At 45.7% G+C, this 25,570-nt stretch overlaps 1 non-coding gene across 1 annotated transcript; it reads left to right on the top strand.

Moving 5' to 3' along the window:
• Positions 1–24,992: 24,992 nt before the first annotated feature.
• Positions 24,993–25,099, top strand: LOC120653032. Its single transcript, XR_005666728.1, has one exon. It is a non-coding gene; the product is annotated as a small nucleolar RNA R71 (small nucleolar RNA).
• The last annotated feature ends 471 nt before the right edge of the window (positions 25,100–25,570 follow it).

The following is a 25,570-nucleotide window of genomic DNA, read 5'->3' as shown; positions in this document are numbered from 1 at the left end:
CGAGGGGCGAGCCCGCTTACACATAGCACCTCACTTACACTTTCATCCTCGCTTCGCGTAAAAGGGTCAATCCGAAGGTGTTATGGCTGGAGGACAAAGGCTTATAAGTTGGCTCCACCCTTGCTCAACAAGCAAGGTGGTACTAAACATGTGCACGCAGCACTCATTGGACACTACTGGGCCATCCAAATTGGGCCGGATGTCACAAGCCAAACCGCCATGGAGCACCAACCACGAGACGCCACGTGTCACTGAGAGTCTGTGGGGCCCGTGGGCCGCCACCACATGGTCGGCCGACCGTAGGATGGCCCCATTTGGCGCAGTCTTTGGTCAGAAGGCAGCTAGGTGAGCCCCCATGTCATATGTATGGGTATGGGCTTGTCTTGAGTCAGTTTGAGTGCTCTAGTGGGCCCGTAGATCCTCGTGAACACGTCTGATTCATCGAGAAGTTGTTGCCTCGGATCAACGACGTGTCACCTTGATTTTGGGGTGCATTCTCCTCTCATTTCCAAGCATAGGCAACCTGCACATAAATGTTCACCAACACTTTGTGGAATTTGTTAGCAATAACTCTTACCACTAGTGTTGACGCTCGTCTTTTATACGCACATGCAGGGGTTATAGCTCACTCTGATGGTCGGGTTTGTATCTTGACGCTTGAAGCCTATTTTACCTGCATTTCTGCCCTAATTCCAATATAGCAATATTTCTAAGAGGAAACATGGAATTGGCTCTTTCTGGATAACATCAGCAGGTATGAGACTTTATTCTCATGATTTTAGGCTCAAGATGACGCTTGAAATGAGTCATAGTTAGGGTATTCCAATGACTCAGCGCCTAAAATATGTGTACACAGTGCTGGTCTTTTGGATGGTAAACGTCCATAGGCTTTGCATAGTGAATATCCATAAGATGTCAATCCTCTATCTTTCTTGTGACCATACTTCTACCCCTCTTATTGGGAGTTGAGTGGCTTTGAAAAGGGTATCTCCACTCTTTCTGGCACAATAAGACTGAGAAATAGATAACACTGTTTGTAAATATATTTGGCAGATTATTTGCAAAAGATTGCAAATATGATTCTGAACCAGTAGTCTATATTTTTCTTGTACATGGAAATAATTGAGGGAGAACATCAAGTTGTGACATTCACTCGTAATTCCTGGCATTCTTTGTGTGGTATGAATCTCCCCCTAATGCCTGGAATACTCCTCTATAGAATCAGCATACGGGCTATAAAATTCCTTTTGGATAATCTGAGGTATGTAATGGATGACAGATCCTTATACCTCCAAGATTTTCTATGCCCATAAATGTATGCTGAGGTGGTGATATCAGTATGTGCAACACATAACTAATGTGCTAATGGAAAATAATTGATTATCAAATATCCATGTACTAACTGCAAATAGAGGGAGTATGGTTGCAGTTTAATAAATTTGAATGTATGTGGTGTGTACATCCACATCCCCCAACAGATGTTGGCAATTTTCAATTCTTCTTTGATCACATAAAATAGTTGCATTATCTTGATTAGAGGTTCAACTAGATCATCATGGATGTAAGGTACTTAATATTATTCCCAAAGACCAAACAATTCCATGTATATGGATGTGATCCCGCGTCTAGGATCACGTGCTCAAAATGAATGATTTAAGCAATGAGTTTGGTTCAAATTGTATCACCCTAAGGGACACAAATGGGCTGCATTAACATGCTTTTTAAGGTACCTAGTTGATCCATATGATGATTGAATAGAGCCACATGAATATTCTTGAACGTGATCATGAAATTGTGATGCCCATTTTTTGAAATGTAAGGTAAGAGGTCCTTAAATTTGGTCCCTTATCATGCGCATGATGCACATCAAATCTGATGATTTGAGGGATTGATGCTGTGACCAACAAAATTGATGATAATTCTCGTCATCCTTGATAGAATGGCCTGGCAGTCATGCCAAATCTTGATTTTATCAAGAGAGAATTATTTTGTACGCAACAAGTATTACGGGTTAAATGTAAGTTTATTACAATCCAGATGGGAGAGAGGACACCTTTTCAAGTGTCTCTTTGCCTTGTCCAATATCCTTTGTAAAAGAAGAAATTCTTCTTTATTTTCTTCATATGTTTCCATAAGAATTCTATTTTCCCCGGATATCGCTATAACTTAGTAGGGTACGTGTTGAATCGGGATACAATAATGTCTCCACGATATTTATTTGTGTACCCATTGGAAGTGTGATAGTGGCCTTTTTCGGTCCTACTAACATAGCATCGCGTAAAGCGATGATTAGAACTATTCCTTGCCACTTTGTAAGAGTTTATCTCATTTCCCTTAGTATAGTGTTAGTGGTACAGCTATATCCACTAGGCACATCTCTTCCTCTATTATATTGACTCCCGTAAAAGTCTATATAATTTAGAATTTAAACAGCAACTCATGAAAAATATAGAACATATCGATGATATAACCAATGCCTTAAGGAGTAAGCCATACCTTTATCCATCCATCCATTCATATACTTGCACCTTTTGATTGAGATTGCATGACTTGTTTCTCCATGGATCCTCTCTTTGACTTTACAATATATGGAATGCAAGTATGCCCTATTCTTATGCTACTCTGAGCTCGACAAAAGCTTTATATATATAGTAGGAAAGACTAAAGGCAGATACTGCCCTGGTGAGGATACTAAAAGTTGAGTGCTTCGAGATAATCATCTTGGGAACTTTGCCATATTTTTAAAAAATTTCAAAAAAAATATCTCCAGATGGATTGCACATCTGCGAACAAGTAAGTATTACTTTGCAGACCATTCTAACTCTCAACAACCCAAGACGAGGAGTCAGCTAAGAAGTCCCATGAAGAAGTAAGGTACTTGAGCAAAGGTAAGAGAGCCAACTCATTTAAACCTATAGATGAACATCTTTGCTTCAGACTATGACATGATAGGTAGGTACGAGTCAAAGTGATTTTCTGATCAACAACCTGATTTGTCCTACTTTGCTCGGGACGAGCAAAGGACAGCTTGGGGGATCTTGTTGATGCTCACTAATGATCATTTCCAGGCGTCAACTAGATCAAAAAATCATGACAGTTTGCATTTCTTACACGCATCTTTATCCAAATAAACTCCTAAACCACACTTTACCTTCTAGAAAATGCAAGATGTGTTTTTGAGCTAATATGTAGGTTGCAAGCACACTTTGGCCTGACATAAAATTACAAAAAATATCAGAGTACCGATTCAGGATCAAATCGACCAAGTGTAGCCCAAGAACCAAAGCAAGGCCACTCAAGACAGGCTCTACCTCGGTGATCAGATAAGAGGAGGCCCAGGATAGCCCATCCCCCGGTAGTTGGGGGCGGTTGGTGCCACTGGGTGGCTGGCCAATCACCCTGGTCGGCCGACGGCCCAGTGGGCCCCACTGCCTTCAACCAACCATGTGGAGGTGTCCCATTGGCTCCTTATGGCGGTTCCAGGAGGTAGAGGCTGTGGCACCCTCCTATAAATAGAAGGGGGGTACAGAATAGAACACACACACACCACACTCACCTTTCTTCTCAAGTTCATCTTGTGTAGTCTATAGGCTTAGTGGAGTTTAGGAGAAGTCTAGGAGTCGTCGAGTCCCCGGAGTTGCTCAGGAGTTCTGGTATGGGTTCATCTCTAGTTCTCTCTTGTAATATTCAGTCGTTTGTAATTGAATTAGACTATGGTTACCGATATCTGCTTGAAGTATGTTTTGAGTTATCGGATATATGCTTCTTGATCTGGTTGCGTTATCATACGATGCTTGCATTGCATGATCGCCCTGTGCTTGCGATGGTTAACATATTGGCCTTAGAACTCTATCAACTGCTCCAGTATTCGTATGTTTGCTCTAGTATGATGTCTGTCCATCTGGAGGGTGGGGGCTCCACGTGGAATACTAGAGTATCACTTACTAGTGTAGACATGGTGTCTAGATTAGCTAAGTGTTGCTGGATGTCAACCTTTCCCATGGTTTGTAGAGGTAGCCGATAGGTGGTGATAGCCCTGTTCGAGCCCTAGTAATCCTCCACGTTAGGATTGGGGGGTAGGAGGTACATAAAGCCGCCAAGGTGTACGGGCTCCTCTCGTTGCTTCGATAGCGGTCTCCCGGTTGTGTAGTTTAATCTCTGACAATCTAACCATATGATAGCATAGATATAGCTAGCCTAGCACATCTAACTCGAGATCTGACTTCTACCTTGCTTCCGGCCTATAGCATCTTCTTTTATTTGCTTATCCTGAGGGTAGTTGTGTGTGTGTCACACTACCTCCTACCATGTTATTTATCTTACCCCTGTTTAAACAATTGAATATCCAATCTAGATAAAGTTCATCAACTAGTCTATATACCTTCATTCACGGCCTTCCCTGTGGAAATATAAATGACACCCCGGTACACTCCCGGGTAAAATGCTACAGCGGTATTCCGTGTGCTTGCGGATTTATTCATGGTTCATGAAATACCTACCACCCCCATTGGCATCTGCGGGCATCATCACTGTTCCCCAGTGGTGACATTGGTAGACGCCAACACCCTGGTAGACGTTCTCTATTGTCCCACTGTCGGAGTCAACATCATCTCCAGTGAATGCGCGTTCCAACTCTTGGGAGATGCGCCGTTGGTTCAACTGACAAAACCTTCCAGACTTCCTCTAGAGAAATCCTAGAAGGAATTGGGATTTTGCAGAATGTGACTGTTAAGCACAAAAACATCGATGTGTTCCTTGATTTTTCATGTCTTCGATGTCCAAGACTTCGATTTCATGATCGGGCACCCCATTGAGAAATTGGGCATGGATGCTCCAACTCAATGTAAGCTTGATGTCCGTCTAGGGAAGGAAACCTTTTTTGTCCAAATCTCCAGAGCCGCAAACTCTGTGGCCGAACCTTCCCTTGAGTCTGAACCAATCATGGAGGTTACGGAAATTCTCCCTTTTGACTCACCAGAATCCCTCCTTGAAAAAAATGCTGAAAAGTTTATTAAGGAGGATGAACCCACAGAACCCATAGACATATCCGAGTTCGAGACTCCCCATAGACCTCCAATCGAGTTGAAACCCTTACCCACTGGCCTACGTTACTCCTTCCTACACGGTGATACTGATTCCCTAGTAATCATTAGTGATAAACTTTCAGAAGAAGAACCTGCAAGATTAATCACCGTCCTAGAGAAATATCGAGCCACTCTGGGATACTCCATCCATGATCTAAAGGGAATTAGCCCAACTCTTGGTACCCATCGCATCCCCTTGGATCTAGATATCACACCTTCTAGGGAACCTCAAAGGAGGTTGAACAATGCGATGAGGGAAGTCGTTAAGAAGGAGGTCTTGAAACTCCTACACGCCGGGGTTATCTACCCCGTGTCGTATAGTGAGTGGGTTAGTCCCATTCAGGTAGTGCCAAAGAAGGGAGGGTTGACAGTTGTCTCTAATGAGAAGAATGAGTTGATCGTTCAACATCTCCCTACTGGACGGAGGATGTGCATAGATTATAGGAAACTCAACAAGGCTACAAAGAAGGATCATTTCCTGCTGCCCTTCATTGATGAAATACTAGAGCGGCTTGCAAACCATTCCATCTTCTGTTTCCTTGATGTTTATTCCGGTTATCATCAAATCCCCATCCATCCCGATGACCAAAGTAAGACCACGTTCACATGCCCTTATGGAACGTACGCCTATCATAGGATATCATTCGGGTTGGGTAATGCACCTGCTTCGTTCCAAAGGTGCATGATGTCTATTTTCTCAGACATGATTGAGCAGATCATGGAAGTTTTCATGGACGACTTCTCTGTCTATGGAAAAACCATTGCTCATTGTCTTGAGAATTTAGCTAAGGTCTTACAACAATGCGCAGAGAAAGACTTGGTGCTTAATTGGGAAATGTGCCATTTCATAGTCTGCGAGGGCATTGTCTTAGGGCATCATGTTTCTGAACATGGGATAGAGGTGGATCGAGCTAAGATTGAAGTTATTGACAATCTTCCAGCTCCTATCAATATCAAGGGAGTCCGTAGCTTCCTAGGCCATGCTGGGTTCTACCGCCGCATCATCAAAGACTTTTCTCACATCACTAGACCCCTCACGAGCCTCTTAGCTAAGGATGCACCCTTTGACTTCACTGATGAGTGCCTCGCTACCTTACACACTCTCAAAAAGGCACTCATTTCAGCGCCGATCATCCAACCTCCAGATTGGACGCTGCTGTCGGCGTTCCGAATCGCCGACTAGTAAATTTGTTTGTGCATCATAGGAACAGATGGTAATACAAGGATAAGACACGGGATTTTATACTAGTTCCGGTGGAATGTCCGTACGTCCAGTTCGAGCTCTCGTGCTCTTGTATTCAATGTTTGCAGTAGGGGTTACAAACAGGCCAGAGAGGGAGACGGGGTCCCAAGTCTCTGGGTGCATGCGCGCGTGTGTGTTCGGTTGTGGGTTGAGAAAGCGAATGTTCCGCCCCCTCCCCCCGAGGGCTATGTCTCCCCCTTTTATAGCTGTTGGGTATTTTAACGACGTGAATTACTCCGCTAGCGCACGGATACCGTCGTAGCTTTCACCGGTGAATATTCAAGGGTATCATTTCCAAAGGGAATGTATGTGCACTAACTCCTAACTTAGTCGGTCCAAGGACACACCAAGATTAAGTGGCAAGGCTGGAGAGGATTCCTGCGGTAGCACTAAAGATGAGTTAAAGGTCGATCTCCCGAGTAAGACTCGCTTCGGGCACTGGCTTACCCCTGAAATGGTCAGGACACTCCGGCCAGCGGCTCTACGCTATATCCAAATGTGGAGGGCTACTAAGGACCAACAGGGCTGTCACCACCTGCGACCTACCTCACAGACCATGGGATATAAGGCAAATGAAAGTAACCCTTAGCCTAGACACCACGTCTACGCTACTGATTACCACTGCAGTCTAACTATGTTCGATATCCTGTAGCAAACTATAGCACTCCATATAAATACGGAGCAACGAACCCGCGAGTAGGAGAACTGATCTCACATACACAAAAGTACTAGTGTTAGGTGGGCCCTAGTGTTGATCCTTGGGTGCATCTTGCTTGGCATGCCCATTACGTCTGGTTTTTGGGCCCTTCTTATAAGTGAAACACAGGTACAAGATATTCTGTGCATTTCTTCTGTGTTCACTTGTGTTTTCCTCGTTTTACAGATGTGGGTGCCTGCAAATGATAATTCGCCAAAACTTGTGGAATTCGATTAGTCATAAGCCCTATAACTATGTTTGGTGATTATTTATCATGAAAAGCTGCAAGAGTTGACGGTTGATTTTAGCACTTAAGGACCGTCAACAACACCCCCACACTTAGCCCTTTGCTCGTCCTCGAGTAAAGTTTGAAGGACTAAGGTGGATGCCACTCCTTGAATATAACCTGCATATAAGTTATTCCAAGCTTCTTCCAGTTTCCGTGAACTTTTGAGTGGCTACCATGCTTTCTTGGGTAATTGAAGAATGGAATGATGTAGACTTCAGGTTCCTAGCTCTTCTTGCTCAGAAACTTGGGTTTTTATTTTTTTTTGGAACAAAAAGAATAGTTTTGCTCCTCAAATTATTCTCTCGAATCATTCTTTTTGTTTTGGATCCTCACCAAGGCAAAGTTGTTGCCTTCTTTTCTCCTATCATCTAATCAGGCTTATGTGGAGCTCAGGGTAGGAGTAAAGAGGCATGTTTGCTTTGCTTATATTGTTAAGTCAAAAACAAGATCCAAGCATAAACGAGTCATACAATCTGTTCAAGATGTGCGAGTGTGTGGAATATTTTTTTTTTGTGGAAGGTGGATGAGCTCCTTTGCATGATCCATCTCTCTTCTTTATTTTCCATGGATGTGGACTATCTTTCTCTTTTCTTCTCTCTCTCTCTTTTTTGTTTGACATGTCTTGTGGGCATGGGCATGTGGCATACCTTATTTGGGTATGCAACTTTATTTTTTTCTCCTTTTTTTTGAAATATCTTTTGAGCATGTGGCATACCTTCTTTGGGTATGCATCTTTTATTTCTTCTTTTTTTTAATAGCCCACATCCTTGATGGTCACTTTAGAGAGAAATAGTCATGGCATGTCATGGAGTTTTATTTTGTGGGTGGATGACAGTGTTTGCAATGTGAGTGGACGTGTACGTGATCTTGATCATAAGAGTATGACAAGTCTCTAACAAGGGTCAAAGAATTTGACAAAACTCAAAGCAAAGTCAAACTACATATGGAGGTTTGAGCATGAACATCTGACTTTGGCTTTGGTAGGAACTTTCATATATATGAGGAGACAAGCTATTGATGAATTTTTTTCTTTTTGAAAAGAAATCCCAAGTACTTTGCAATGAAGAGCATGGTTCTGTTCATCCAATCATATCATATTAGTCAATTACTTAGATAGCATGGGGTCCCTATGAAGATATATGTTCACAAGAACTAGAAAGAATGCGAGAAATAAAGAGTATGCAAGTTTATTCATGGAAGCGCGTGGAGTGCACAATTGGATTGGCAACATTCATTGAGTTTAATTTTAGTGATCAGCATGCAATTTGTTTAAACTCAAGGAAGAGGGAATTAGAGGGTAGTGTTGCACAAACCTTCGTTTGTAGAGGAAGAAGAGGGAAATGTTCTGGTCTTCAGCATGCTGGACCGTTGATGTTGTGCAACATGTTGGGAGAGAGATCTTGAACGAGTCTGCACTTGGTGATTTTGAGAGATCTCCCCCACACTTATTCTTGTACCTGCTTTTATTCAAAAGAAAAATAATGGTGGAAACAAACGAGGACTCTACTAGTTTTGAACACCGGGGAGTCTAAACTTTATTGAATCAGAAAATTGAGTAGTGTTTTATTTATTTTTTTGTCATATATATATATATTGAAGAGAGAGATTCACCCTTTTTTTAACAAAGAGGGTTTTTTTTGTATTTATTGTTCACCAAATTTTTAGCAAAACTCAAATAAGGCTGAGATAAAACTGCACGAACAAAACATAGGGGCATTTGGTAGAGTGCACAAAGTGCACTTTTTTTTGAAAAGCGACTTATGGCTCCTTTGCATGCTGTGCAAATTTTATTATTTGAAGCTCAAAACGGGCCTTGCCTTATCTCCAGCATTAACTTGATGACTTTACCCAAGAAATTTGAAAAGTTTCCTGCAGGTGTTAATCCACAAAAGATATGCATCCAAAGTTTACAGTGGTAATGCTCTAAATTCATTAACCAAAATTCAACACCATGTCAAATTTGATTAAAGAAGGCGATTTAATCTAAGCACCACGCTTAATTTAAAAAGCCTATGGAAGTACCTCAAGAATACTCCCAAACTATAGCAAATGAACGAAAACAAAGGAAGCATGATTTTGCAAGCTCTGTTCATTTGGAGATAAACATGGGTAGAGGATTGGTGAATCTTACCTTTGCTTACCCGAGTGTACTTACCGCCAGCATATATGATGGATGTCTGGGAATTATTGTAGCCATGACATGTGATACTCATGCTTCGTGTGTGGGAACCATGTTTCTTGTAGGCATATTCTGTTGGCATAATGCTCTATGATTGGAGACACAAGGTACGTCTCCCTTTTGGATGCAAGCCTGTGTCAACTAGAGTGGAGCAGCAAAGGCCTGGAAAGGAAGAGGACCATCCTCTTGACTGTATATGTGCATGAGCTGGTTGAGTGAAGTTGTGTGGAGCCGGGACCGAATGAAGTTTTATGTGAAGGTTGCCGTCTCGCTCTACACTCTTTCCTTCTTCCTTTCTCTCTTTCTCTCTGTTTTTTTTTAAATCTCTCTCATTTTTTATTTATCTTTTTATTTATTTTTTATCTCTCTCCTCTTTTCTCTTTTTTTTGACCTCTCATTTTTTTTCAAGCAAGCTAGGGCTGACACCTTCTTGAAATAAGGATACTCCTTTGGATGGTCGGAACTTGCAGCGTGATGCTCAGTGATTTCCCCCACACTTGGACTTTTGTGTGAAAGTCAAGTGTGCAATCGGGGTCTCCTTTTGAGTGTGTTCTAACTCCAAAGAGCATCAAAGTATTCAGCTGATGCAGTCCTCATGTTCTCGGGCATCTTATGTCCCCTGTTCTTCTTAATCGTCACCTGAAATGGTTAGGATCAAGAATACCAGTAGTGCATACTATGCGTAAAAACATGTTCTTGCTTTTACTGTTTAGGAGAAAGATTTTTTTTTAAGATAACCCGGGCTATCTCCCGGTAGTGCTGATTTTTTTTAAGATAATCCGGGCTATCTCCCAGCAGTGCTTCGTTTATGGTCGCAAGCTCGACCATGGGGGTTCATCCTGCAGCTATCAATGGTGATGTAGTTCTCAGCTTCACCACCATTTATTGATTTATCGTCATTCAAGCTGCAAGGTTAGTGCTCAAACACTACTACGAGCTCTACAAAGATATTATGATACAGAACCAAATACAACCATCCTAAAGGGCGTTAACCCTGAGATGATCGTAAGACTCGCAGTGACTTGGCACAAAAGACCTCGGAGATATCAAGGATGAGCATGGGTTTTGTAATGAAGCGGACTGGAACTTCATGCTCAAGGAGTGAGTGGCTTGATCTCCAAATTGAAAAACTTGAGAATGTTCATGGTCCCATAGTGAAAGAGGATGTGTAACTCTGTGGGCCGAATGAAGAATTCTGAGTTCGGGTCATGGGGGAAATGAGTCTCTTTCAACTCATCCCCTCCTTAGGTAGGAAGCTTCACACTTCATCAAAGATGAATGTGGTGACAAAGCAATCCATCCTACGCTTCCAATAGAAGTTCATGAAGTGTGAACATAACTTCCATTGGGCATCAATCAAAATCAAGGAATAAGATGTGAACTTTGACTCACTTGATTTGATTGGCATCGATCGATAATCGAGGATAAGGGTGGGAGTTTGTCTCACTCAACTCGATCGGTAAGGAATGAGGGTGAATCTCGTAGCCAGATGAGGAACTAAGTCCAGAGAGGATGGCTCTAAAGACTCACCCCACAGGGACGGAAGGTGTGTACGAGGATAACCTTCAAAGGGTAGCAGAGGTAGAGGTAGAGATAAGAAAAGCAAAAAGATACGAGGGTAGAATGGGTAGCAGGGGCGAAGGTAGAGCTAAAGAAAAAGTAAATAGATTTTTTTTGTTTTTGAAAATACACGAGGAACAACTAGGTTTGAAGTTAGAACAACAACCCTTCCCCGGCAACGGCGCCAGAAAGCTTGTTCGGTATTTTAACGATGTGAATTAATCCGCAAGCGCACGGATACCGTTGTAGTTTTCACCCGCGAGAATTCAAGGGTATCATTTCCATAGGGAACGTGTGTGCACTGTTGGTGCCTACCAACGTCACCTAGTGATGACACCCGTAGACGCCAATTTGTGGTGGCAATATTTCATGAACCACGAATAGATTCGCAAGCGCTCGGAATACCGCTGTAGCATTTTACTCGGGAGTATACCGGGGTGTCATTTATATTTCTGCAGGAAAGGCGATGAGTGAGAGAATATATAGATCAGTTGGTGAGCTCTATCTAGATTGGACATTCTCATGCATAAACAGGGGTAAGATACTAACATGGTAGGAGGTAGTGTGACACACACACAAACTACTCTCTTGGATAAAAGAATAAAGGTTACTTTAGGCCGGGAGCAAGGTAAAAGTCAGAGCTCGAGTTAGCTGTGCTAGGCTAGCTATATCTACACTTTCTCATTAGTTAGCTCGTCAGAGATTAAACTACACAACAGGGAGATCGCTATCGAAGTAACGGGAGGAGCCCGTACACCCCGGCGACTTTATGTACCTCCTACCCCCCATACCTAACATGGAGGATTACTAAAAGGCACGGACAAGGCTATCACCACCTACCGGCTACCTCTACAAACTGTGGGTATAGTTGACATCCAGCAACTCTTAGCTAATCTAAACACCATGTCTACACTAGTAAGGGATACTCTAGTGTCCCGCGTGGAGCCCCCACCCTTCGGATGGACATACATCACACTAGAGCAATCATACGAATACTGGAACAGTTGATAGAGTTCTAAGAACAAAAGACTAACCATCTCCAGCACAAGGCGATCATGCAATGCACGCATTGAAAAATAACGCAACCATGACAAGAAGCATATACTCGATAACTCAGAATATACTTCAAGCAGATATCGGTAACCATAGTCTAATTCTATTACAATCGACTGAATATTACAAGAGAGAGCTAGAGATGAACCCATACCAGACTCTCGAGCAACTCCGGTGACTCGATGACTCCTAGACTTCTCCTAAACTCCACTAAGCCTAAAGACTATGCAAGGAATGCAAGAGAGGAAGTGAGAGGTGTGGGGTGTGTGTGTGTGTGTTCTATTCTCTACCCCCCCCCCTTCTATTTATAGCAGGGAGCCACCAGCTGTAGCACCCCAAACCGAAGTTGTGAGCCAACAGGGAAGCGCCACGTGCCTTGGTTGAGGCGGTGGGGCCCACGGGCCTGGCCGGCCGACCTGGTAGGTCGGTCGGCCTGCCCGGGCCGCCAACCGCCCCCAACTTCCTGGATTGGGCTTGTCTTGGTCTCCCCTTGTCCTAAAGTTGAGGCACGGCCTGCCCCAGCTAGGTTTGCTTCATTTTTTGGGCTTCACTTGGTCCATTTGTGTAACACCCGATTTATAAAAGGACATAAACCAAGCAATCATATACGTGCCAGGATCAAGTCACACGTATATACAACAGAATGAACAGTATATCACAGCACATATCACGTAAAAAGATATAATAAAGCGAATACGAATGTTATTTATTACATTAATGACATAAATGTCTGATACAGCGGAAGCGAAGTACAAATACGATAAAAACTCTCCGAAGCTGAGCAGGGCGCCACAGGGACGTCGACTGGGAGACGAACGCCTAGAAGTCCTCGTAGTCCTGGTAGCGCTGAGCGAACTCCCTCGCGTCGGCAGGAACTGAGCAGCAGTAGAGTATCCAAGAGGAAAAAGTAGAGAAGAGGCAAGAGTGAGTACACAACTTGTACTCAACAAGTATAACACAAACTATGAGGCTCTAGGCTGGCTGACTGACTGCATTAGCTTTTAAGTACTGGCAGAATTTTATTAAAACTATTTACTACAAGTTGGTGAATTATCATTAACCCAGTTACATAGTAATTAATCAAAATTAATCATGTTACTACTGAGAACCAAACCAAAACCACCAAGGTAACCCCGAGAGGCACCCCCCTCATCGGAAGGAGATAACCCCACTAATCATGACCGTGAGCACGGCTAGTATACCAGTTTTACACTCTGCAGAGGTTGCACATCTTTACCCACAAGTCATGAGCTACGCTAGTTGTTCATCACACTTCCTTAGGTGAGATGACTAGCAAACTCATTACGAGGCCTTTACAAAGAATCTCGTTGGTAAGGAATAACCGCGAGGGTTGGATCGGCGACTATGTAGCAGGTCTAGTGGGCGTCAAGAATACCACAGATGAGGCCACTCAGTACGAGGGACATAGAAGCTTACCACCCTTGCCCCGCAGGTAAGTTACTCCAAACCAAAAAGACCTAATTATTACGCCAAGACCGTCCCATTCCAGTCTTGTGGTAGCGCTGTTGTCCTAGGTTGTCGCTCTATGAACCGGTCCTTATGGAGAGTGGCCAACCAGGCAGTAAGCACCGTGCTGGCCCCCTAAACCATGTTTCTAACAAAACCAATTTTAACGAGATGTGAGCCACTCAAGCCACACAGAGGGCCACTCTCAGAATTAAGTTGCATATACCATTAATCAAATTAATTAAAAGGACCAAGTGTGTTATAGCGCGGCACCTAGCACAACTAACCAAAATGCAACCCAAAGGATATATAAAGGATATAAAGTGGCTAGGAAAGTCCTTATAGGCATACAATATTAAAATACAGTATGAAATTGTATTTAAAAGTGATAGGTTGTTCATGTTATACTTGCCTTCCTCGTACTACTCCTGCTGCTCGAACTGCTCAGAAGATGGCTCCTGGTACTGGTACTGGGGCTCCTCAGATGGATCGACGTCTACTCACGAGCACATGGCCAAAAACAAGGCACACAATAAGCATACAAGCAAACACTAACAAAAACTAAGAAACAGTACATCAATACAAAAAAACAGCACACTAAACTAGTCTAAAACTATTCTATGCGTTACAACGATCACGTGGACATGAAGAACGTCTGAAACGGAGCTAAAACGCAAAATCTGGGCCTAAAACAAGTTCTAGGGGCTTATCTGCGAGAAAAACTAGGTTCCAGGGGGGTTCTGTGCAAAAACCAGGGGTTTATGTGCAAAAACTGGAAAGTTCTAGGGTCTGACGTGCAAAAAGGCCTCATCAGGACGGCGGGTTCTATTCTGGGAAAGCTCAGGGGGGTCCGTGTAAAAATATGGGCAGATCTGCAAATACTTTTACACTGCCACGGAGTGCGGGTTGAATCTAAGAAAGAGCAGGGGGTTTTCTGCAAAACGACCAGCGCTGACCGTTTTTCTGGGTTCTTTGACTCCGGGCCGACTGGATCGTGACCGTCGGATTAGGATCTGGCGGACCAGAGAGCGGGGGCGAGAGACTGCGGCGGCACGGGTCGCCGGGGCGTGGTTCCGCGGCGGCGGGCTCGCCGGAGATGGACAATCCAGCATTCCCGTGGCCGGTTTAGACCGCGGCTTGGCCCTGGAGCATGCCCGTGGCACGCGTAAGCCACTGGGGCACTCAACAGGGCGCTGCGGGGCTGGGAGGGGGATTCTCGACGGCGAGGGCGGCTCGGCGGCAACAAAGCTCGCCGGAGCGCGGTGCCTGGGCACCTAGAGTGCGCTAGGGTCTACGACATCTAGCGCAAAGAGGGCTGGGAGAACTCGGGGTGCTTACCCATTGCTTGGGTCGGCCGGAGCTGCAGCAGAGAGATGTCGGCAGCGAGTTCGGCGGGGCGTAGAGGCGGCGCTTGACCAGAGCTCGTGGGGGCGGTGCTGCAGAGGCGCTCTGGGCTCCTCGATGTCCCGGATAGACTCGAGGTGGACCTGCGGCGGCACTTCTGGCGGAAATCAACGGCGAGAAAGCTATTTTCGGGGCTTCGGCAGTGGCGGCGGCGTGGATGGGACGCGCAGGGGTGCAGTATGGGTTTAAAGAAAGGGAGCCCGCTAATCTCGACGTGCGTGCTCGGCTGGCACAGCGCGGGGATCGCGGCGTGCGGTTGTAGCGCGGGGAAGGCGGATCTCATCGTGATTTTGCGGGATTCCGGCTCGGGGTGGAGCTTCTAGAAGGAGGAGGGGCTATGGGAGGCCGGCCAGTGGACCATGCAGGGTTGGGGTGGTCCACGGGCAGCGGGTCGCGGCGCTGCGGGAAGGAGCAGAGCCGCGGGCGTCACGGCGGGGAAGATGGAGCTGCCAGGTGGGGCCGCGATGTTAGTGTGGTGAAGGCGGGGGCGCGGGGCGACATGCGGTGTAGGACTGGCAGGTCTGGCCCGCCTGGTAGTCGGGCAGAGGAGCGCGTCACGCCGGAGGCTGCTGCGTCTGCTAACTTGCGGGCCCGCGTTGACGGTGAGGTGCGCGCTCGGGCGTGCAGGTGGAGGCTGGCAGGTGGGTCTGGGGAAGCGGGGTGCGCGCGGCCTGCGTCCGCTGGCTAGTGGGCCGAGGCGTCAGCGAGACGGAGGGGACGGGTGACGTGCGGGCGGCCTGCGCTGGGAGAGCGCGGTTGCTGGGCCGGCTCGGGCTGTTTTGTTGGGCCGAGCTGGGAGGTGGGGCGAGCGCTCCACGCGGGCTGAGAGAGGCGGGTTGGGCTGAGCGCATGGAGAGGGAGGGGTGCTGCGGGCTGGGCCTCAAGCTGGGTTGGGCTGCTTTGGGTTTGGGTTTCCCTTTTTCCTTTCCTTTTCTAATTCTAATTCTATTTCCTATTTCTATTACTAACTCAAACAAATCTATTTGAATTCAAACAAAATTTAAATTCAACAACCTTATGCACACAAGCAAATAAAATAAATGCTCCAGCATGATGCAACAACAAAATTTAACCTTAGACAAAATTTTAATTGCTTGAGGAACAAAAATTAGATTAAATGCAAGACTAACACAATAATCCTTAGAAATTTAAATAAAGCCAATTAAATTTATTATTAAATAGGAAAATTAAATTAGGGTGTCACAAATCCTACCCCCTTACAAGAATCTCGTCCCGAGATTCTGGGCTGGTAAGCAAAGAGAAACAAGGATGGGATTTAGTTCTACTCACTACTGAGTCAGATTTTCATACCCACATGACTTGAGTTGGACGTATGTTGAACCTCATGCTCAATTTGCTCTCCTGACGAGGTCTGGACCTTTACCACTCTTTTGGTAGGCTGCGTCACAAGTTTGTTTCAAATAGACCAATTTTGACCAAGAATGATGTCGATTCCTATTGACTCCATTACAATAAGGTCCTCAGGGAGGGTTGCCTCGCCTATCCTTATGCTGACCCGAGGACATATGTAGCTGGAGATCTATTCTTTTCCTGATGATTTGACGACCATTCTCTTCCTCATGGGAAGCTTCAATATCTCATGCCTAGCAGCAAACTGCGTGCTGATGAATGAATGTGTAGCACGAGGGTCTATCAACACTGAGGCTGGAAAAGAGTTGACCAGAAGCATACCAAGAATGACTGGACTATTATCCCGAATGTTTTCTGCTGACACATGGTGAACTCTACCCTGGAGGTACTCTTTTGGTCCCTTCTTGGATTGCTCATGCTTTGTACGATCACTGCACACTGGCATCGCCTGCTGCTGACCCCGGTCATTGTGGGCACCTTGCTTGGAGTAGTTCCCGGAAATAAGGTGGGTCTCGTCACTACTGGTACGCGGGATTGGTGAAAGGTCCTGAACTGGTGCTTCCGGTGACAGGCGCTTCTGTGGACAACTTTTGGCATAATGACCTTTTTGCCCGCATTTATAGCACTTGCGGTGGAGGTGAATGACGCTACTTGGTTGACCTCCCTGTGAACTTAACATCACATCTTGCATTACTTCTGCTGCCTACCTTTTGGGCTCCTTGCGGCCACGTGGCTGAATCACCTTCATAGTGATAGTCAACCCATCAACATATTCATAGAGAGCTTGATTCTCGACCTGTGTATCTCTAGAGCACTCAGGATCCTTTCTCTTCTGGATGGTCTGTAGCTCATCGACCGATGGACTGTCGAGAAAAAGGGAATCCTCTGCTAGCTGCTCTTGATGAGACCTCTTCCTCTTTGTACTGGAGAACAACCTCTGGTTCCTCCTAGTTGTGGCTTCATCTTCAGTCGCACGAACTTGACGATAAGGGATGCCGTAGAATTGGCAACACGGGCAAGCCTTCTTACCATTCTTCGGGTGGTATGTTGTTTGCGAGAACTGATCTTGTACCATTGTCGGCTGCTTCACGGAAACTGTTGCATGAACACTATCACCTATTGCACGGTCTCCAAGGCCTTTTTGTTCTGCCGACATCTGAGCTGGGGCAAAGAGGAAACACAGATTGGTAAGATCCAAGGAAGAGAGAAAAACTCCAGATAGGTGTTACATAAATCCGGGAAAAAGGAACTATTGAATAACTCTTCGGCCTCATCTGAGAGATTCTCAAATTCTCCAGTACTATCTGTAGGCTGGGGTGTCACATCCCTACCCCCTTACAGAAACCGACGTCCTCGTCGGTGACATCCTTGCCGGTGAATCCCTAGATATCATATCCTCTTTGTATTATCCTTCTTCTCAACAAACAAGACCGGGGAACCTCAAGGCATGATAAGGTAGAGAGGATAGAGTGGACGGTTTTACCCCCAACGATCTAACTCGTTTTATTAATTGATTAAACTTTAATTTAAGACTAATTTTCATTAAACAAATTTTTACTACTAAACTATGCAATCAACCAAAAATCCAAATCAAACATGTAGCATAATAACAAGCATTCAAAAGTTCACACTTTAGTCAAGTTTAGCACACGACTCGACTAACACAACACGTCGCAGAACATGCTATCGTATTATTATAAAGGGGTCATCTAGCTCATACCTATGACGGTCGGTCGACTTACTCCAGGCCAGAATCTACGAAAACTAATTCTATAGAGAGAAATCAAGGCAAGACAAGTGAAAATCTTAGAATTTCAAGGAATATAATAGCAAAATAGTTTCAGCAGACAAGGCTGAGAGAGAAGAAGACTTAAAACTCGACCAGTTCTATCTAGGCTTTCGTCCTACAGTCGATATAGCACTGATACCACTCTGTAACACCCGGTTTATAAATGGACATAAACCGAGCAATCATATACGTGCCAGGATCAAGTCACATGTATATACAACAGAATGAACAGTATATCACAGCACATATCACGTAAAAAGATATAATAAAGCGAATACGAATGTTATTTATTACATTAATGACATAAATGTCTGATACAGCGGAAGCGAAGTACAAATATGATAAAAACTCTCCAAAGCTGAGCAGGGCGCCACAGGGACGTCGACTGGGAGACGAATGCCTAGAAGTCCTTGTAGTCCTGGTAGCGCTGAGCGAACTCCCTCACATCGGCAGGAACTGAGCAGCAGTAGAGTATCCAAGAGGAAAAAGTAGAGAAGAGGCAAGAGTGAGTACAAAACTTGTACTCAACAAGTATAACACAAACTATGAGGCTCTAGGTTGGCTGACTGACTGCATTAGCTCTTAAGTATTGGCGGAATTTTATTAAAACTATTTACTAAAAGTTGGTGAATTATCATTAACCCAGTTACATAGTAATTAATCAAAATTAATCATGTTACTACTGAGAACCAAACCAAAACCACCAAGGTAACCCCGAGAGGCACCCCCTCGTCGGAAGGAGATAACCCCACTAATCATGACCGTGAGCACGGCTAGTATACCAGTTTTACACTCTGCAGAGGTTGCACATCTTTACCCACAAGTCGTGAGCTACGCTAGTTGTTCATCACACTTCCTTAGGTGAGATGACTAGCAAACTCACTACGAGGCCTTTACAAAGAATCTCGTTGGTAAGGAATAACCGCGAGGGTTGGATCGGCGACTATGTAGCAGGTCTAGTGGGCGTCAAGAATACCACAGACGAGGCCACTCAGTACGAGGGACATAGAAGCTTACCACCCTTGCCCCGCAGGTAAGTTACTCCAAACCAAAAAGACCTAATTATTATGCCAAGACCGTCCCATTCCAGTCTTGTGGTAGCGCTGTTATCCCAGGTTGTCGCTCTATGAACCGGTCCTTATGGAGAGTGGCCAACCAGGCAGTAAGCACCGTGCTGGCCCCCTAAACCATGTTTCTAACAAAACCAATTTTAACGAGACGTGAGCCACTCAAGCCACACAGAGGGCCACTCTCAGAATTAAGTTGCATATACCATTAATCAAATTAATTAAAAGGACCAAGTGTGTTATAGCGCGGCACCTAGCACAACTAACCAAAATGCAACCCAAAGGATATATAAAGGATATAAAGTGGCTAATAAAGTCCTTATAGGCATACAATATTAAAATGCAGTATGCAATTGTATTTAAAAGTGATAGGTTGTTCATGTTATACTTGCCTTCCTCATACTTCTCCTGCTGCTCGAACTACTCAGAAGATGGCTCCTGGTACTGGTACTGGGGCTCCTCAGATGGATCGACGTCTACTCACGAGCACATGGTCAAAAATAAGGCACACAATAAGCATACAAGCAAACACTAACAAAAGCCAAGAAACAGTACATCAATACATAAAAATAGCACACTAAACTATTCTACGCATTACAACGATCGCGTGGACATAAAGAACGCCTAAAACGGAGCTAAAACGCAAAATCTAGGCCTAAAACAAGTTCTAGGGGCTTAGCTGCGAGAAAAACTGGGTTCCAGGGGGGTTCTGTGCAAAAACCAGGGGTTTATGTGCAAAAACTGGAAATTTCTAGGGTCTGACGTGCAAAAAGGCCTCATCAGGATGGCGGGTTCTATTCTGGGAAAGCTCAGGGGGGTCCGTGTAAAAATATGGGCAGATCTGCAAATACTTTTACACTGCCACGGAGTGCGGGTTGAATCTAAGAAAGAGCAGGGGGTTTTCTGCAAAACGACCAGCGCTGACCGTTTTTCTGGGTTCTTTGACTCCGGGCCGACTGGATCGTGACCTTCGGATTAGGATCTGGCGGTCCAGAGAGCGGGGGCGAGAGACAGCGGCGGCGCGGGTCGCCGGGGCGTGGTTCCGCAGCGGCGGGCTCGCCGGAGATGGCCAATCCGGCGTTCCCGTGGCCGGTTTGGACCGCGGCTTGGCCCTGGAGCATGCCTGTGGCACGCGTAAGCCACTAGGGCACTCAACGGGGCGCTGCGGGGCTGGGAGGGGGATTCTCGACGGCGAGGGTGGCTCGGTGGCAACAAAGCTTGCCGGAGCGCGGTGCCTGGGCACCTAAAGTGCGCCAGGGTCTACGACATCTAGCGCAAAGAGGGCTGGGAGAACTCGGGGTGCTTACCCAGGGCTTGGGTCGGCCGGAGCTGTAGTGGAGAGATGTCGGCGGCGAGTTCGGCGGGGCGTAGAGGCGGCGCTTGACCGGAGCTCGTGGGGGAGGCGCTGCAGAGGCGCTCTGGGCTCCTCGATCTACCAGATAGACTCGAGGTGGACCTGCGGTGGCACTTCTGGCGAAAATCGACGGCGAGAAAGCTATTTTTGCGGCTTGGGCAGCGGCGGCGGCGTGGATGGGACGCGCAGGGGTGCGGTGTGGGTTTAAAGAAAGGGAGCCCGCTAATCTCGGCGTGCGTGCTCGGCTGGCGCTGCGCGGGGAAGGCGGATCTCATCGTGATTTTGCGGGATTCCGGCTCGGGGTGGAGCTTCTAGAAGGAGGAGGGGCTATGGGAGGCCGGCCAATGGACCTTGCAGGGTTGGGGTGGTCCACGGGCAGCGGGTCGCGGTGCTGCGGGAAGGAGCAGAGCCGCGGGCGTCACGGCGGGGAAGATGGAGCTGCCAGGTGGGGCCGCGACGTCAGTGAGGTGAAGGTGGGGGCGCGGGGCGACACGCGGTGTAGGACTGGCAGGTCTGGCCCGCCTGGCAGTCGGGCGGAGGAGCGCGTCGCACCGGAGGCTGCTGCGTCTGCTGACTTGCGGGCCCGCGTTGATGGTGAGGTGCGCGCTCAGGCGTGTAGGTGGAGGCTGGCAGGTGGGTCCGGAGAAGCGAGGTGCGCGCAGCCTGTGTCCGCTGGTTGGTGGGCCAAGGCGTCAGCGAGACGGAGGGGACGGGTGACGCGCGGGCGGCCTGTGCTGGGAGAGCGCGGTTGCTGGGCCGGCTCGGGCTGTTTTGCTGGGCCAAGCTGGGAGGTGGGGCGAGCGCGCCACGCGGGCTGAGGGAGGCGGGTTGGGCTGAGCGCATGGAGAGGGAGGTGTGCTGCGAGCTGGGCCTCAAGCTGGGTTGGGCTGCTTTGGGTTTGGGTTTCCCTTTTTCCTTTCCTTTTCTAATTCTAATTCTATTTCCTATTTCTATTTCTAACTCAAACAAATCTATTTGAATTCAAACAAAATTTGAATTCAACAACCTTATGCACACAAGCAAATAAAATAAATGCTCCAGCATGATGCAACAACAAAATTTAACCTTAGACAAAATTTTAATTCCTTGAGGAACAAAAATTAGATTAAATGCAAGACTAACACAATAATCCTTAGAAATTTAAATAAAGACAATTAAATTTATTATTAAATAGGAAAATTAAATTAGGGTGTTACAATTTGAGCCTGTATCGGTACTCTGATATTTTCTGTGATTTTGTGTCAGGCCAAAGGGTGCTTGTAACCTGCATATTAGTTTGAAAACACAACTTGCATATTCTAAAAGGTAAAGTGTGATTTAGGAACTTTATTGGATAAGGATGCGTGTAAGAAATGCAAACTCTCGTAATTTTTTGATCAAGTTGACGCCTGTAAATGGTCGTTAGTGAGCGTCAACAAGATCCCCCAAGCTGTCCTTTGCTCGTCCCGAGCAAAGTAGGACAAATCGGGTTGTTGATCAAAAAATCACTTTGACTCGTACCTTACCTGTCATGACATAGTCTGAAGCAAAGAGATTCATCTATAAGCTTAAATTAGTTGGTTAGCATACCTTTGCTCAATTACCTTACTCCCTCATGGGGATTTTTTAGCTGTCTCCTTGTCTTGGGCTGTTGAGAGTTAGAATGGTGCATAAAGCAGTACTTACTTGTTCATAGATCCTCAATCCATCTGGAGACACTTTTTTTTGAAATATTTTTTTGAAAACATGGCAAAGCTCCAGGATAACTCTCTCGAGGCACTCATCTTGTATTTCCTTACCAGGGCATTGTTTGTCTTTGATCTTCCCTACTACTACAAGCCTTTATGGAGCTCAAGGTAGGATAAGAACAGAGCACACTTGTATTCTATTTATTGTAAAGTCAAAGAGAGGATCCATAGAGAAACAAGTCATGCAATCACAATGAAAAGGTGCAAGTGTATGAATGGATGGATAGATGGATGAATATGGCTTACTCCTTGAGGTAATGGCTTTTCTCTCTCGAATCATCCCTGTCTCTCTCTCTTTTTATTTTTTTTGAGACATGGTTACCCCCTTTTTCTCTCCTTTTTTTTGGGTCATGCTTCTTTGGCATGCCATCTTTTCTCTTCTTTTTAGGGCAACCATAATCTGACTTTATTTTATTTCAGGAATGTTCTACGAGAGAGATCACCAAGACATGGAGCATTTATAGATGTGAAGTGGATGGTGGTGCTAATTCCTAGTGTAGGAATATAACAAATGGATGGAACGTGTACGTGCTTATGATCGAGAAAGCATGAAGAGCATCTTACTAGGGTCACCAATTTGACAAAACTCAACAGAATATCAAGCAGCATATGTATAAGGGTTTTTCATGGAATGTGACATATGGCTCTGGTAGGACATTGCATATCGCTGGGAAACTTGCCTTTTAATTTTCTTTTTACGAAAACAACTCCCGACTTCAAGCATCACTAAAACAAGCTTGCATAACCTTATTTACCATATCTAAACTCACAACAACTTAGACTCGGATCAAGCATATGCAACCCACGGAACTTTCAAGTTTATTGGCAACATATTTGTATAACCAACGAATATAAACTCAAGAGAACTCTTATTTTCAAACTAGGCACAACAGACATGATAGAGCAAAGCAAAACTCATCCTTTCAACTTATCAAACGGGAGTTAAAACATTCTTACCGCGCATCATGGAAAAAGGAAATAAAGCAGTAAATTTTTATTTTGTTTTTGGAAGTTTTTATCAATGTTTATTGAAAGCAAATAAAGGGATATAGTTGACTTAGGGGAGGGAACCTCCCCCAACCTAGCTCTTAGTTTAGGGTCAAAAAGCAGGACCTTTCTACATACCTGATTAGGTTGATGTCATTTCGTCTGTACCTGGAGAAGTAGTAGCGGTCGATGACGTCTTGTTCTTCTTGTGCCACACCTTCTTTGTCTTCTTTGGTGGCATAGGCGGCGCAGGAACAGGATCCTCGGATGTTGGATAGACGATTTCCAGATCTTCCCATACTGTATTGGTGATGAAATCAGAGATCTTCTGATCATCTTCTAATGGCTCGGTTGGTGGAGTATGAATTTCCCAATCCTCCCAAGCTGGCTTGGAAGAGGGGTGATAGTCTTGATCATCCCAACCGGGCTCTGCCCATAGCCCTTGTTTCTTACTATCCTCATGAATCTGGAATACATCTTTCTTGTTTTGGAATTTAAATTTCATGGTCTTTCCCATGATATGGAGGCTGATTCTTCCTCTCCCCACATCAATTCTGGCATTTGCATCCTTGAGGAATGGTCGCCCAAGTGTGAGCGGGATTCCAAGATCTCCTTCCATATCAAGGACTACGAAGTCCACTAATATGCAGGTATTCTTGACTTTTACCATTAACCTTTCCACAACTCCTTCTGGATATCTTATCGTGGAATTTGCCAGCTGAACACACATAGTGGTAGGGGAAATTGATGGATAGCCTAGCTTCTCGAAAGACACCTTGGGCATGATGTTAACGCTGGCTCCAAGGTCACCAAGGGCGTGATCAAATTCATAATCAAAGATTGAGCAGCTGATCACTGGGGTTCCGGGATCTTCTCTTATTGTGGCTGCTAACTCGCCCCACGCACCTCTTTTTGGGCGTGTGAGCTTCTCTGAATAGCTGAGGGGTGTTCTGCTAAGGGGCTCTTTCCACATAGCATTGATGACATTCACGCTTTCTAGAGTTGATTCGGGTTGCCCCGGAATCTTCCCTAGTTTAGCAGCAGGTGTAGCAGCAGCTAGTTGAGCCAATTGAGTTTCTAGCGCCTTATTGAAACTCAGCTGGTTCTTCATAGCAGTGGAGAATCCGTCCATCTTGGCATGGATGGTCTCCATAGATTTGTCTGTAGCGGCCAACTTCTTCTGAAGGGACTCATTGATCTTTGCTTGGCCGTAGACAAGATCTCTCAAGGTAGGCTAGTTAGGACCGAAAGAATTCGAATTCCCATTACCTCCTTGGTAATATGGGCATGGTTGATTCCACCCCTGACCTCCTTGTGGATGAAACCCATTGCTGCCATTGAGGAATATAGCTTCTTCTTGGGTTTCTGGGCAATTGTCGCCCGAATGTCCAACATCCCCGCAGACCTCGCACATCATGCGAGTTTCCAAGGCTTGAAGTGTTTGCATCTGAGCCTTATCTTGGGAATAATCCTCAAATTTCTTGAGGAGGTGATCAATCTTAATAGCGAGCATGTCGGCCTCCTTGACGGAGTGCATACCTCGCTGGCGCGGTTGGACGCGATCATCGCTTCAACCTTGGTTGGAAACCATCTTCTTGATCAATGATGTAGCTCTTTCAATGGTCAGCGAGAAGAAAGCTCCACCCGCAGCGGCATCCACATGATCACGGGATGACTGTGTCAACCCATTGTAGAAGTTCTATAGAATGAGCCAATTATCCATTCCATGGTGCGGACATGCCAGAATATACTCCTGAAGCCTCTCCCAAGCTTCCGGAATTGACTCATTTGATGCTTGCTAGAAGTTCGAAATCCGACCACGAAGAGCATTGGTTTTGCCCGTCGGGAAGAACTTCGAGAGGAACACCTTGGCACATTTGTCCCAAGTATCCACAGCAGCCTTGTTAGCATAAAACCATTGCTTTGCTCTCCCCAAGAGAGAAAACAGAAACAGACGGAGCCGGATTGCATCTTGCGATAAACCCTTGATAACAAAAGTACTGCCGAGCTCCAGGAACTGCTGGAGATGAGTGCCGGCATCCTCATTGGCCCTGCCACAAAATGGGCTAGCCTACACCATCGTAATGAGACCCGTCTTGATCTCGAAATTTTCTGCTCCGGTGTTAACCTCGGGTCCGGTCGGGACCTGGCTAGCAGACGGAGTAGAGTAATCACGGAGTGTCTTCTAGGCCATAGCTCTTGGAGCTGACGATGATGCGATGACTGGATCAACTGCCGAGAGTGATCTTTGAGGTGATACGAGACGAGCTCGCGTCCTCCTCAAAAGTGACTCTAGATC

The sequence above is a fragment of the Panicum virgatum genome, chromosome 9K (genome assembly GCF_016808335.1).
Source record: "Panicum virgatum strain AP13 chromosome 9K, P.virgatum_v5, whole genome shotgun sequence".
In the NCBI taxonomy this organism is placed as follows: domain Eukaryota; kingdom Viridiplantae; phylum Streptophyta; class Magnoliopsida; order Poales; family Poaceae; genus Panicum; species Panicum virgatum.
This window is presented reverse-complemented; position numbering and strand designations above follow the sequence as displayed.